At 45.8% G+C, this 12,644-nt stretch overlaps 1 long non-coding RNA gene across 1 annotated transcript; it reads left to right on the top strand.

Annotated features, from left to right (window-relative positions):
• Positions 1–287: 287 nt before the first annotated feature.
• On the top strand, positions 288–12,517 carry LOC138746315 (uncharacterized). Its single transcript, XR_011346861.1, has 2 exons — positions 288–4,037; positions 10,122–12,517. It is a non-coding gene; the product is annotated as an uncharacterized lncRNA (long non-coding RNA).
• The last annotated feature ends 127 nt before the right edge of the window (positions 12,518–12,644 follow it).

The raw sequence follows: 12,644 nt of genomic DNA, 5'->3' as shown, positions 1-12,644 counted from the left end.
ATATACAGCTTTGTCACTTGCGATTGAGATGTTCAAAAAAACTTTGGGTTGTTCCTGGGGGGCCCAGACAGCCCGAAAAATGTCCATCGACTAATACACCGAATTGACATAAATCTGGGTTTTTTTTTTCGGTGAACCTAAGGTCTCAAAAGTATATCAGGCGTACAAGTTTTTAAGATTTTTCTGATACACCAAAATATACGTTAAATTAAGTTTAGCCAGCGGATAAATTTCTAGAGCTCAGAATTTCACAGTCTTTGTCTCTAAATTTCCTCGCTAATCTTTAACATCATCAACCACTTATCACCACTTAAAATTAGGCTGACTTTTATGTGGAAAATATACGGTAATTTGGATGTGCAGCACCGTAACAGGGTCTTATCGAGGTGATTTGGAGGATAGAACCATAGAGGACAGATTCTGGCCCTTTGACGCTTCTAGTCTGTACTGTACTATAAATCTGCCTGGTCCATGAACCTGTATCCAGTCCAGATCCCTTGACCTCTCCGGTTTCTGTTCCAGCTGGATGGTATTCACATCGATTTCTCTGGTTTCTATTGACCTCCCCCCCCCCCCATCTACTTTCCTCCAGTTCTCTCTCCTTCCTTTTCCCTCGATCACTTCCCACAGTGTCAATATCAAATTTTATTTCTCCTCTGATCATGTCCAAATTAACTCCTTATGGCTGAGTGCCTGGACTTCTCCACCTGCCAATCTTCAGATGCCTTCCTGTCTTTTGCTTATACCTTGAAGAAGGGCTCAGGCCCGAAACGTCGGCACTATATCTTAACCTCCTTATAGGTTAAATCTTCAGAGCATTTGCCTGCCTTGTCCTTGAGTTGGGAAGAAAGTACCAAGTCTGACAATATTCCAGCTCCCCACCCCCTTCCCTTTCCATTTAGAAAGCTACCCTCTCCCCACTCCCCCAATCACTTCCCAGCCTTTTTTCTCTTCTGCCCTCCTACCCACATTCACCTATGACCTCTTGCCTATTGGCTTTTGCTTCTCCTGCTGCCCTTTCTTCTTTCCTTCCCACCTTCTTATTCACCTGCTTTCTGCTCATATCTTGACAAAGGGCTCAGTTCCGAAATGTAGGTCTTACCTCTATGCTTCCTGTACCTGGTGCATGACCCGCTGAGTTTCTCTGGCATGTTTCGGTATTGCACTCACACAGGATCAGGGATCACTGGACCTTCCCATTTCACGTTGATATTGAATATTTACATCCTGTTGATTTTGAGACCTTTATGTACGATTATATTTTTAGCATCCTGTTGAAGTGTCCTCAGTCGTGAAACTAAGGGATAGAAATTTGTAACAATAGGATTAATTTTAAAAAAAAGAGCTTTTGTAGTCGTTTGTTTAACAATTCGGTTCAAACATTACGTTTCATAATTCAACGTCCAGGTTGAATTTCGTCCAGGTCCGAAATGTGAGCTGACCTGCCGACTCAGAAAAGCCACCGCCCTGCCAGTCCGCTTCTTCTAACCCATCACCCGCCCCCGCGAGAGCCCACACCTCCGAACCTTGAGAACAAAGTGGCACGATCCGCTGTGATTCCTCTCCCCTGCCCACCCCAAACTAAAGGTGGTCAGGTTGTCGAGTCGAGGGTGGGTCTGGTCGTGATGAACGGGATTGTGCCACCTGCACTGGTCGGTTTATGTCCAAGCGTGCCGGTTTTAGACGGTCCACAGAGACAGTCTCGGGTCTGCCGCCCAGGTCGATGGTGAGAACTGTGGCACCATTTTGTAGCACTCTAAAGGGCCCCTTCCCCGTCCGTTTCCTAGTCCAGCGCGCTGACCACATGGTAGTACTTCATGGTGTTGGCAGTTTTCTGGCGAATATTGGATTGGGACCTGCAGTCATGATGTCCAGAAGGTGGGCAGTTTGAGTGAAACTGCGTCCTGTAGACCTGAATTGCCTCCCTTCCCCCATTTTGCCATCCAAAAGAGGTCACCACGGTAGTTGTTTGTGGATTGTACAAACAGCTAAGTTTAATTGTTTAACAATTCAGTCCAAATGTTAAGTTTAATAATTCAACAGTTCAGTTCAACTGTCACTATCCATGGTCGAAAACGTGAGCCGCCCCGCCAACCTGCCTCACGCTGCCAGTTCACTTCGCCCCCCACGGGAGTTGGAACCTCGAATGGGATGAGTGCGGAGAGGGATTAAATGGTCGTTGAGCCTTATCAGACACGATAATACCCAGGAAATATAAATTTCTGAAGTCATTGTCTGAAATAATGTCAAGAGAAACAGACCTAGTATTTCACATTGAACTCCTCTCAAATGAATTGCCAAGAGTTTGAGTAAAAGCAGATTTTAAGATTCGTTTCCTCCAGGTGCTCTGGTTTCCTCCCAGATACCAAGCTGCATGTATTCTTCTTTGGATTGGCTTCGCGGACGAAGATTTATGGAGGGGTAAATGTCCACTTCAGCTGCAGGCTCATTTGTGGCTGACAAGTCCGATGCGGGACAGGCAGACACGGTTGCAGCGGTTGCAGGGGAAAATTTGTTGGTTGGGGTTGGGTGTTGGGTTTTTCCTCTTTTGTCTTTTGTCAGTGAGGTGGGCTCTGCGGTCTTCTTCAAAGGAAGTTGCTGCCCGCCGAACTGTGAGGCGCCAAGATGCACGGTTGGCGGCGATATCAGCCCACTGGCAGTGGTCAATGGGGCAGGCACCAAGAGATTTCTTTAGGCAGTCCTTGTACCTCTTCTTTGGTGCACCTCTGACACGATGGCCAGTGGAGAGCTCGCTATATAACACGATCTTGAAGGCGATGGTCTTCCATTCTGGAGACGTGACCTACCCAGCGCAGTTGGATCTTCAACAGCGTGGATTCGATGCTGTCGGCCTCTGCCATCTCGAGTACTTCGATGTTAGGGATGAAGTCGCTCCAATGAATGTTGAGGATGGAGTGGAGACAACGCTGGTGGAAGCGTTCTATGAGCCGTAGGTGATGCCGGTAGAGGACCCATGATTCGGAGCCGAACAGGAGTGTGGGTATGACAACGGCTCTGTAAAAAGCAAAGGGAATTCAGTGGGTCGAGAAGCACACGTGGGAGAAGAATGGTCGACGCTTCGGGTCCCCCAATGATGCATTTTGACCTGCTGACTTCTTCAGGCAGAAGTGGGTTTTTTTCTTTAAAAAAGTGAAACACAAAGTCTGCAGATGCTCGCGATTGCAGTCAAAGCGCACAGAAGTGCCGGCGGATCTCTCCCGACCTCGCGGTGCCCATAGGTCATTCTGGGCCCTGAGCCCTCCTTCAAGGAACAGGAAGGCATCGGAACAAAGACGGAAGACTGGCGGGGGTGAGGAGACCACTTCATCAAAGGTTTGAATGGGTGGAGTGCGTGAGGAAACAGGTTGGGTAGGTCTTGTAAGGGATAATGGAATGTGGGGAGTCATGCAAGTGCTAATTAAGAATGAATTATGATGGGTTAAATAAGGGTGAAGTAAGAATGGAATGGGAGCAAGGGTTAAGCAAGTATAATAAAACAGGGGTCTTCAAAAATAGCAAGTCCTGGGGGTTGATTAATGAGTAAAGAACAAGGACATAACACTTTCTGGTGAACAAGTTTGCAGAAAGCACATAAACTGATAAGAAGTTAGAATACACCTAGGCAGAATTATCTAATGCTAAACCAATCCAGGAGGCAGAAGAATGTTAAGGGGGAAGATACTTCTGTAATGAAATGGAATGTATAAAAAGTTGGGTGAGCCCCAGTGTGTGTGTGTATTCCCAGGGTAAGGGGAAGCACCCAACTTTGCACTGTTGTAAAATAAATGTTCTTCTCAATTTTTGTCTCGAGTGAAATTTGAGAAGGCACCTCTCCTTCTCACAACTTGGGGTCTCGTCTGGGATCGCACTCCCTCCACCTGACGACCGGGGTAGGTGCACCCCGGCTGATTCAGCTGGACTCCCGGACGACGGGTAGCTGGTCAGTGGACGAAGCGAGTGATATCTGAGAAGAGGCATTGAGAACAAACGACGGGAGGACGTTAAAGAAGCGCGCTAGAAAGAGCTACTGGATTCCGGTAAGAGGAATTTTATTTTCCTGCCAATATGGGAGGAGGAAGTAGCAAGGGAAAAAGTCCTAAAGAAGGACAGGAGGATAAAATACCAAAACATAGTCCGTTAGGACTAATGTTATCCAATTGGGGTGCGGGGAAAACCCGTGAGAAGGATAAGCAGACCATGGTCAGGTATTGTTGTCAGGAATGGGTTAAGAATCCGATAAAAGGGAGTTCGGTATATTGGCCAAAGTTCGGATCCAACGAGTACTGGATGTGTAAGGCATTGAACATCTGGCTCTATCAAAATCAAGGAGACAATACCGAGAGTAGGGAATATGCAGCCTGTTGGCTTAGTGGATCGTCTAATCAGATGATTTTGGACGAGAAGAAACTTACAAACAAGAAGGATGAGGAATCTTCAGCCCCCGAAATAAAGGGATGGGATGTGTTACATTCCCTTCCTCCACCTTATGTTTCCCCTGTGCCGGCTCCCATTCCCTCCCTCTCCCCTACGCTTTACTCTTCTTTACCTTCCCCTCCTCCTCCACAGTTAAAGAAAGAAGGAGAAAGTAGGAGTGGTATGAGGAGTCTCTCACAGAGTGCAAGATTACCGCCTCAGTTGACACGAGAGGGAGGAGACTTTGATTGTGAGGGTCATTCAGAACAGTGTGGGGCCCTTCGGGAGGAAGGGGCTGGACTCTGATTTATCTCCCAGAGGGCAGGAATCTAACCATCATAGAGGAGGAGATAAGCCAGAAACTAACTGGATGAGACCTTTACGGGAGGTTCCCTTGGGAGGGGATGGAGGGGGTCTTGGATTTGTAAACGTGCCTTTGACTAGTACTGAGGTACACAATTTTAAAAAGGAAAAGACCCTCAGGGATGTGCAGAACAATTAGATCAATTTTTGGGGCCTAATATATATACATGGGATGAATTAATGTCTATCTTTAAGGCTCTATTTACTTTGGATGAGCGTGGAATGATCCACCGGGCAGGGATCAGAGTCTGGGATAGGGAACACCAAGGGGGGGCCAGGGGCGATACCTGGAGAAACTAAATTTCCTCTGGTAAACCCAAATTGGGATAAAACTACTAATGATGGTCACACGCGAATGGATGAGTTCAGGGTTAATCTAATGAAAGGAATGAAGGAGTCTTTTCCAAAAGGACAGAACTTTAAGAAGGCATTTGAGGTTCCCCAAGGTCCCGAGGAGATCCCCTCTGCATTTCTGACTAGATTACGTGAGGCCATACAGCAATATGGGGGGGTTGGATATAGAATCCCCAGCAGGTGAACAGTTGGTATTGACAGGTTTTGTTACTAATTCAGCCCCAGATATCAGGAAGAAATTACAAAAGACGGAGAATTGGCATGAACAGGGACTATCACAGCTTTTGCAGATCGCACAAAGGGCATATGTCCAGAGGTCTGAAGAAAAACAGAAAGGAAAGGCTAAGATTTTGATGCAGGCAGTAAAGGAAGTTGTGGATGGAAAGCAAGGAAGTGTTAGGAACCGTGTGTAGGCTCCTGGACGTTGGGAGGAGCGCCGGGAGTGGGGAAGTAGAGACCAGGGCAGAGGTAGGGGTAGAGGAGGATTCCGGGGATGGCGACCGTTCCCGGGAACCCGTGGAGACCCTGGCAGAAATTGGGAGACAGGAGCATTAGTTTGCTATTATTGTAAAAAGGAGGGACACTTTAAGAGGGAATGCCCGATGCGGGCCAGGGAGACACGATCTTACGCATTGATGGAGGCAGATTATGAATAGGGGGGTCACGGTTCTCAGCCAATACACACCGTGGGGCTGCACGGAGAACCATTGGTAAATTTAAGCGTAGGACCCCACGGAGACAAAATGACTTTCCTAGTAGACTCCGGGGCAGCCCGGTCTAGTTTTTTACGACTGCCCGAGGGTGTTACTACAAAAGGGACGGTGATGATTTCGGGGGTGGGGGGGGAGAGATTTTGCGGTCCCTAAATTAAAGAATGTAAAGATACAAATGGGAGGAAAAATTGTAACAGAGGATATTTTACTAGTTCCCCAAGCTGGGGTTTGCTTGTTGGGATGTGATTTACAGGACCAATTGGCTATCGGTACCAGACCACAGGGATCAGGTATCGGGGTTCAATTTTATGTGCTGACGGAGGAGGATCGGGGACTAATAAATCCTAGGGTATGGGCAAAAAGAGGCAATAGAGGAGGGTTAGATGTTCCTCCCCTGCAAGTTACTCTAAAGGACCCCGACCAGGTAGTTCGACGAAAACAGTATCCGATTCCTATGGCTGACCGAAAGGGGCTGCAGCCAGTAATTGACCAATTGGTGAAAGACGGTATACTCGAACCCTGCATGTCACCTTTTAATACTCCAATTCTACCTGTCCAAAAACCACATGGCACATACCGATTAGTACAGGATTTGAGAGAGCTAAACAAAATTATTCTCACCTGTTACCCGGTTGTACCTAACCCTTATACGTTGATGGGTAAGATTGACTCCCATAGTAAGTGGTTCAGTGTAATTGATCTCAAAGATGCCTTCTGGACCTGCCCTTTGGCAATGGACAGTAAGGACATGTTTGCATTTGAGTGGGAAAATCCCTTTACAGGACGGAAAGATCAATACCGGTGGATGGTCCTTCCCCAGGGTTTTACGGAATCCCCAAATTTGTTTGGCCAAGTTTTGGAACAGGTACTAGATGAGGCCCCTCGGAGAGAGGATTGTCACTAATTACAATATGTGGATGATTTATTAATCACGGGGGAAACGTATGATTCGGTTAAACAATACACTGTTGAATTATTGAATTTTCTAGGGAATAAGGGTCTTAGAGTGAGTGAATCGAAGTTGCAATTTGTTCAATCTGAGGTTAAATACTTAGGTCATCTGGTTAGTCAAGGAATTAGGAAAATAGGTCCAGAGAGAATACGCGGTATTTTGCAGGTCCCGCTTCCAAAGAATGCTCAAGAACTTAGGAAATTCCTTGGTTTGGTGGGATACTGTAGAATTTGGATTGAGAATTATTCTAACCTGGTCAAATTTCTTTATGATAAACTTGCGACTCTAGGGGGTGAAACTGTTGTCTGGGCGGAGGAGGAGATTAAAGATTTTGCCATGGTGAAACAGCCTCTTACTAGTGCCCCGGTTTTGGCCTTACCTGACCTAAATAAGCCATTTGACCTATATACCAATGCGAAAGATGGTGTGGCCATGGGAGTATTAACACAAGAGTGGGCAAGCTTTAGATCCTGTTTGTCGTGGTTGGCCAGAATGTGTGCAAGCAATTGCGGCCATTGCCATTCTAGTAGAGGAAGGACGCAAAATTATGTTTGGTGCCCCGACGACAGTTCACACCTCTCACACAGTCCGCACCATTCTCTTACAACGTGCCAGAAGGTGGCTTACTGATTCCAGAATTTTGAAGTATGCAGCGATCCTTATGGATAGGGATGATTTGACATTGGTTACAAATAAAGATCAGAATCCAGCCGCCTTCTTGGTTTCTCCAGACTCTGATACGATCCCCAATGACTTAGAGCATGTATGTGTAGAAGTGATAGATTTACAGACTAAAATTAGAGGTGATTTAAGCGATGAACCTTTACGAGAGGGTGAAAGATGGTTTATTGATGGATCTTCCTGCTGCATTGATGGCATTCGCTACAGCGGGTACAGTGTAGTGGACGGGAATGAAGGAGTTGTGATCGAGGCCAGTTGTCTCCCTGGTACTTGGTCGGCCCAATCCTGTGAATTGTATGCCCTCTGTAGAGCTCTTCAGGGTCTAGAGCACAAAAATGTATTTGGCCCGCGATATAATTATATTTGGCCAGCAAGATCATTTCAAAAATGTATTAGAGGTGGCCCGCTGGCCGCCACGCCAGTATAGCGCATGCACAGTAATACAACATATCCCAGAATGCATTGGCGTCAGCCTGCTAATCGCCCCCACCTCCTCTGTTTACGTTGCAGGGTCTCACCATGGACTCTGGTTTTGGGGCCTGGCCAGTGTCAGGGGAAGCCAAGGCCGCTTCCTAGCGCCCGGAACCGGAGGCCTCGGGCCTGACCTCGCCAGGACCGTTGCCCACTCCCCCTCCCTGCCGCAGGCCGACCCGCGACTCACGGTGACGGGGCCGCTGATCCGCCGAGATGCCGCCCTGCAGCGAGAGCCGATGGCCCGCACTGTCGTTGTCCAACCCAATCGCCCGCAAACCCCGCCCTTCCGCACACAGGCCTGAGTAAGGATTAGGAACTTTAATCTCAGGATAAAACGATCTTCCAATAGTTTCATGTCACAGTGATCAATATATTCCTGGTTAAAAATGGTCCTGCACCTGGATACAAGCTCATTAGGCATAAAACTTGAAAAGTGTGTAAATCAAAGGATATCTGTACCAATGGAAAAAGGGCATGGCAAATAACCCTGCTAGAGTTCATGCCCACAATCAGTCACCCATTTGATTGTTTCAGGAATCATGTTATTCTCCCACATTCTCAATAGCCCTCAGATTTTACTATTCGACAGCACACTAGCAACATTTGACAAATCCTCTATAGAGAAATATTATTCATTGAATATTTTATTTCTCATTTGTTAATGCTTCTGGAAAGAGTTTATCCAAAACTATTATTAAACATTTATTTTAATAAGAAAAAGTTTAACATTACATATGTTGAAAGAAGAGAAAACATGCAGATGTTGTTGAAAATTTTCAATAAATATTTAGTTCGGCCCTCGACTTAGTCCAAGTTTTTAATTTTGGCCCTCCGTGAATTTGAGTTTGACATCCCTGGTCTAGAGGGAAAGGTGGGCACAATCTATACCGACTCCAAGTATGCTTTTGATGTAGTACACACCTTCGGAAATATTTGGAAAGAGTGGGGAATGATAACCGGGACAGGACAAAAGTTAATTGTTCAATCCCTAGATGCTCTTATGTTACCTGAGGAGATAGCTGTAGTTCATGTACGAGGCCATCAAATTATTGACAGTTCTGAAGCCCAGGGGAACAGACGGGCAGATGAAGCTGCCAAACAGGCTGCACTAACAGAAATAATAGAGATGCAGCTGTTACTCCCCATCCCACATGAGATTCAAAAGACTCCCATCTTTTCACAGGAGGAGGAGATTTATATGAAAGACCAGGGAATGCGTCAAACTGCAGATGGGCTATGGTGGAGGGCAGAGGGACGCCAAGTCCTGAATAAGGCCTTGGCTCGTCAAATTATTGATCAGCTCCACCAGCAGACACACTGGGGAACGCAGGCACTGGTTGACGCCTTTGTACGGTCCTTTAATTGTTCTGGAATATACACCTTAGCCAATCAAAGTACTCGGGGATGTCCAATTTGTCAGCGAGTGAATAAGAAAGTAATGCGGCATGTAATGCCTGGGGGTCGCGATATAGCCATATGCCCGTTTCAACGAATACAGATTGACTTCATGGAATTGCCCAAGATAGGGGTTTATAAATATCTCCTAGTAATGGTGGATCATTTTACTCGATGGGTTGAGGCTTTCCCGACCCCTAATGATCGTGCTAGCACCGTTATTCGGATATTACTAGAGGCTATTATTCTGCGTTACGGTATTGTGCAAACCATTGATTCAGATCGAGGTACACATTTTACCTCTCAGGTACTCCAGGGGGTGTGTAAAATCTTGGGAATAGATTGGCAGTTACACACCCCATGGCACCCCCAGAGTTCAGGCCGTGTCGAGCAGATGAATCAGACCCTGAAAAATCAACTCACTCGACTTCATGAGGAAACTGGGCTCTCCTGGATAAATGGGATTTAATCAGGATTCGCACAGCTCCTCGTAAGGACCTTGCTGTCTCACCATATGAGATGACGTTCGGTCTTCCCTACATGGGCTTCCACACCAATTCCCCTACCCCTGAGGCTAATGACCATTATATATCTAAATACTTACAGGGGCTTTCCACTTCTTTGTATGACTTAAAACAGAAGGGATTATTAGCTCAAACCCCATCCTTGGACTATCCCATTCATTCCATTAAAGTTGGTGATTGGGTGGCAAGCGTGGCAAGACCATAAACTAGAACCTATATGGGACGGCCCTTATTGTGTACTTTTGATTACAGACACTGCAGTACGAACAAAAGAAAAGGGATGGACTCACGTGCGACGTGTTAAGCGTGCTAATCCACAGATTAAAGACGTTGACAATATCCCCTCCACCTGGCATGCAGTCTCACATCCTTCTGGTCTGAAAGTCACGCTCCGCCGAAAAAAGCTGTTATAATGTTATTTTTACTATTTGCAGAATTGTTTTCCTGCTGGTTCCCAATTTTTGGGAAACCACCCAATTGTACACTATGTATTAAGCCCTCCTGGAATAGGGGCAGCAGAGGTGATAAGTACTTTGAAGAATGGACAAGTTTACCTTTAGAATGCAAACGGGATGCAGGTATAAAGTGCATTCACAGTGGGGTACCTTATTTATTATGGTTTAATTTAGGATCCCAACATGGACCAGGGAAGCAGGACTGTCCTAGGGGAGTGGCTTGGGTTTGCGTCCCGGCCTCTACGGGTATTAAAAAGACAAGTGACAAAAAATACGGTACAAAGGAGATGGTGGGAGAATTATAAACAAAACATTAGTCAAGGCTATACCTGGAGTAGGGATAAAGGGGATATATATGCTAATGCTCACAGACAGGCCGGTTAGATGACAATAAGTGGGTAGATTTAAGTCAACGAACAGCTGACTTGCTGGGGTTGAAGAATTGTTGGATTTGCGGAGGCCCAACTAAAGATGGTATCTGGCCCTGGCAAGGTGAGCCTTTGGATATATGGGAACTTCTACGCTTTAATGGTACAACGAATAAAATTGAACGCCCCCCCCCCCCCCAAACCTGGCATCTTGTAAATCATCCACTGGGTGACGAATGCATTCAGAAGGCTAAAGGCCATCACTATAAGGGGGATTCCAGTTGTAAACGGCTTAAGCTGCTCAAGAATACTACAGCTGTTTGGCATCCTGCAACCCCTACCTGGTATTTCTCTATGGAAAAAGATTCAGATTGTGTGCTTTATGAGAGTATTCATGGCACCACTGACATATGGAACTGTTCAGGTGAAAATCCTTACTGGGGCATCCCCTCGCTTCAGCAGATCTGGAACCAGACTATCCCACATGGATATGCCCCAGAGGGTTTCTATTGGATTTGTGGGAATATGGCTTATACCTTTTTAGAACCTGATTGGAGCGGCACTTGTTGTATTGGAATCATTCAACCTCAATTTGTATTACTGCCTTTGCATGCCGACCACCACCTTTCCACTAAGCTATATATGCGCCTAATCCCACAATCTCCTCAGGATACTCGTCCAAAGAAAGAACTTAAAATTGGAAATTGGGGTGAAGACTGGCCCCCTGAATGTATTATTTCATAATATGGCCCTGCTACTTGGGCTCAGGATGGATCATGGGGATATCGAACCCCCATTTATATACTAAATCGTTTGATCAGACTCCAGGCAGTTTTGGAAATGATCACAGCGACGGCCTTAGATTTATTGGCTGATGAGCAGCAACAGATACGCGCTATAGCTTATCAAAATCGCCTGGCCCTCGATTACTTGTTGGCCGCTGAAGGCGGCGTCTGTGGAAAATTGAACCTTACCAGTTGTTGTTTGAAGATTGATGACAATGGCCAGGCGGTAAAAAATATTTCTTCAGGAATTCGAAAACTTTCCCATGTCCCGGTCCAGACTTGGCATTTTGGTCCGGTATATGGTGGACTAAAATTTTTACAAGCGACTGGAGCTGGATACATACGGCCCTTATAGCGGCTGGGCTTTTTATTCTAGCCCTTATAATAATTCCCTGCTTAATGCCTTGTGTGCAGTGTTTAATTCAACGGGCCCTTTGCCAGGTCACTGCAACCCAAATGTTGTATGCTTCCCAAACTCCCTTTGATGATGCTGAGGCCGCAGTTCGTTTACTCACTCGCTGGGAAAAAGACCAAGCTTAAAAGAATACTGCCCGAATGAGGGTTTACTAAGTGTAGCTAAAAAAGGGTGGATTGTAAGGGATAATGGAATGTGGGGAGACACGCAAGAGCGAATTAAGAATGAATTATGATGGGTTAAATAAAGGTGAAGTAAGAATGGAATGGGAGCAAGGGTTAAGCAAGTATAATAAAATAGAGGTCTTGAAAAACAGGATAGCAAGTCGATAGATTTAGCAAGTCCTGGGGGTTGATTAATGAGTAAAGAACAAAGACATGACACTTTCTGGTGAACAAGTTTGCAGAAAGCACATAAACTGATAAGAAGTTAGAATACACCTAGGCAGAATTATCTAATGCTAAACCAATCCAGGAGGCAGAAGAATGTTAAGGGGGAAGATACTTCTGTCATGAAATGGAATGTATTAAAAGTTGGGTGAGCCCCAGTGTGTGTGTGTATTCCCAGGGTAAGGGGAAAGCACCCAACTTTGCATTGTTGTAAAATAAATGTTCTTTGTTCTCAATTTTTGTCTCGAGTGAAATCTGTGAAGGCACCTCTGCTTCTCACACTCTTAAAGGCAAGGGCTCTGAACACAGTTTTGATGAAGGGAAAGATTTTATTTACAGAACGCAAGTGTTGGAAAATGGCGA

Source organism: Narcine bancroftii, chromosome 11 (genome assembly GCF_036971445.1).
Source record: "Narcine bancroftii isolate sNarBan1 chromosome 11, sNarBan1.hap1, whole genome shotgun sequence".
Classification (NCBI taxonomy): domain Eukaryota; kingdom Metazoa; phylum Chordata; class Chondrichthyes; order Torpediniformes; family Narcinidae; genus Narcine; species Narcine bancroftii.
The sequence above is the reverse complement of the archived record's forward strand: the minus strand, read 5'-3'. Positions and strand labels throughout refer to the sequence as shown.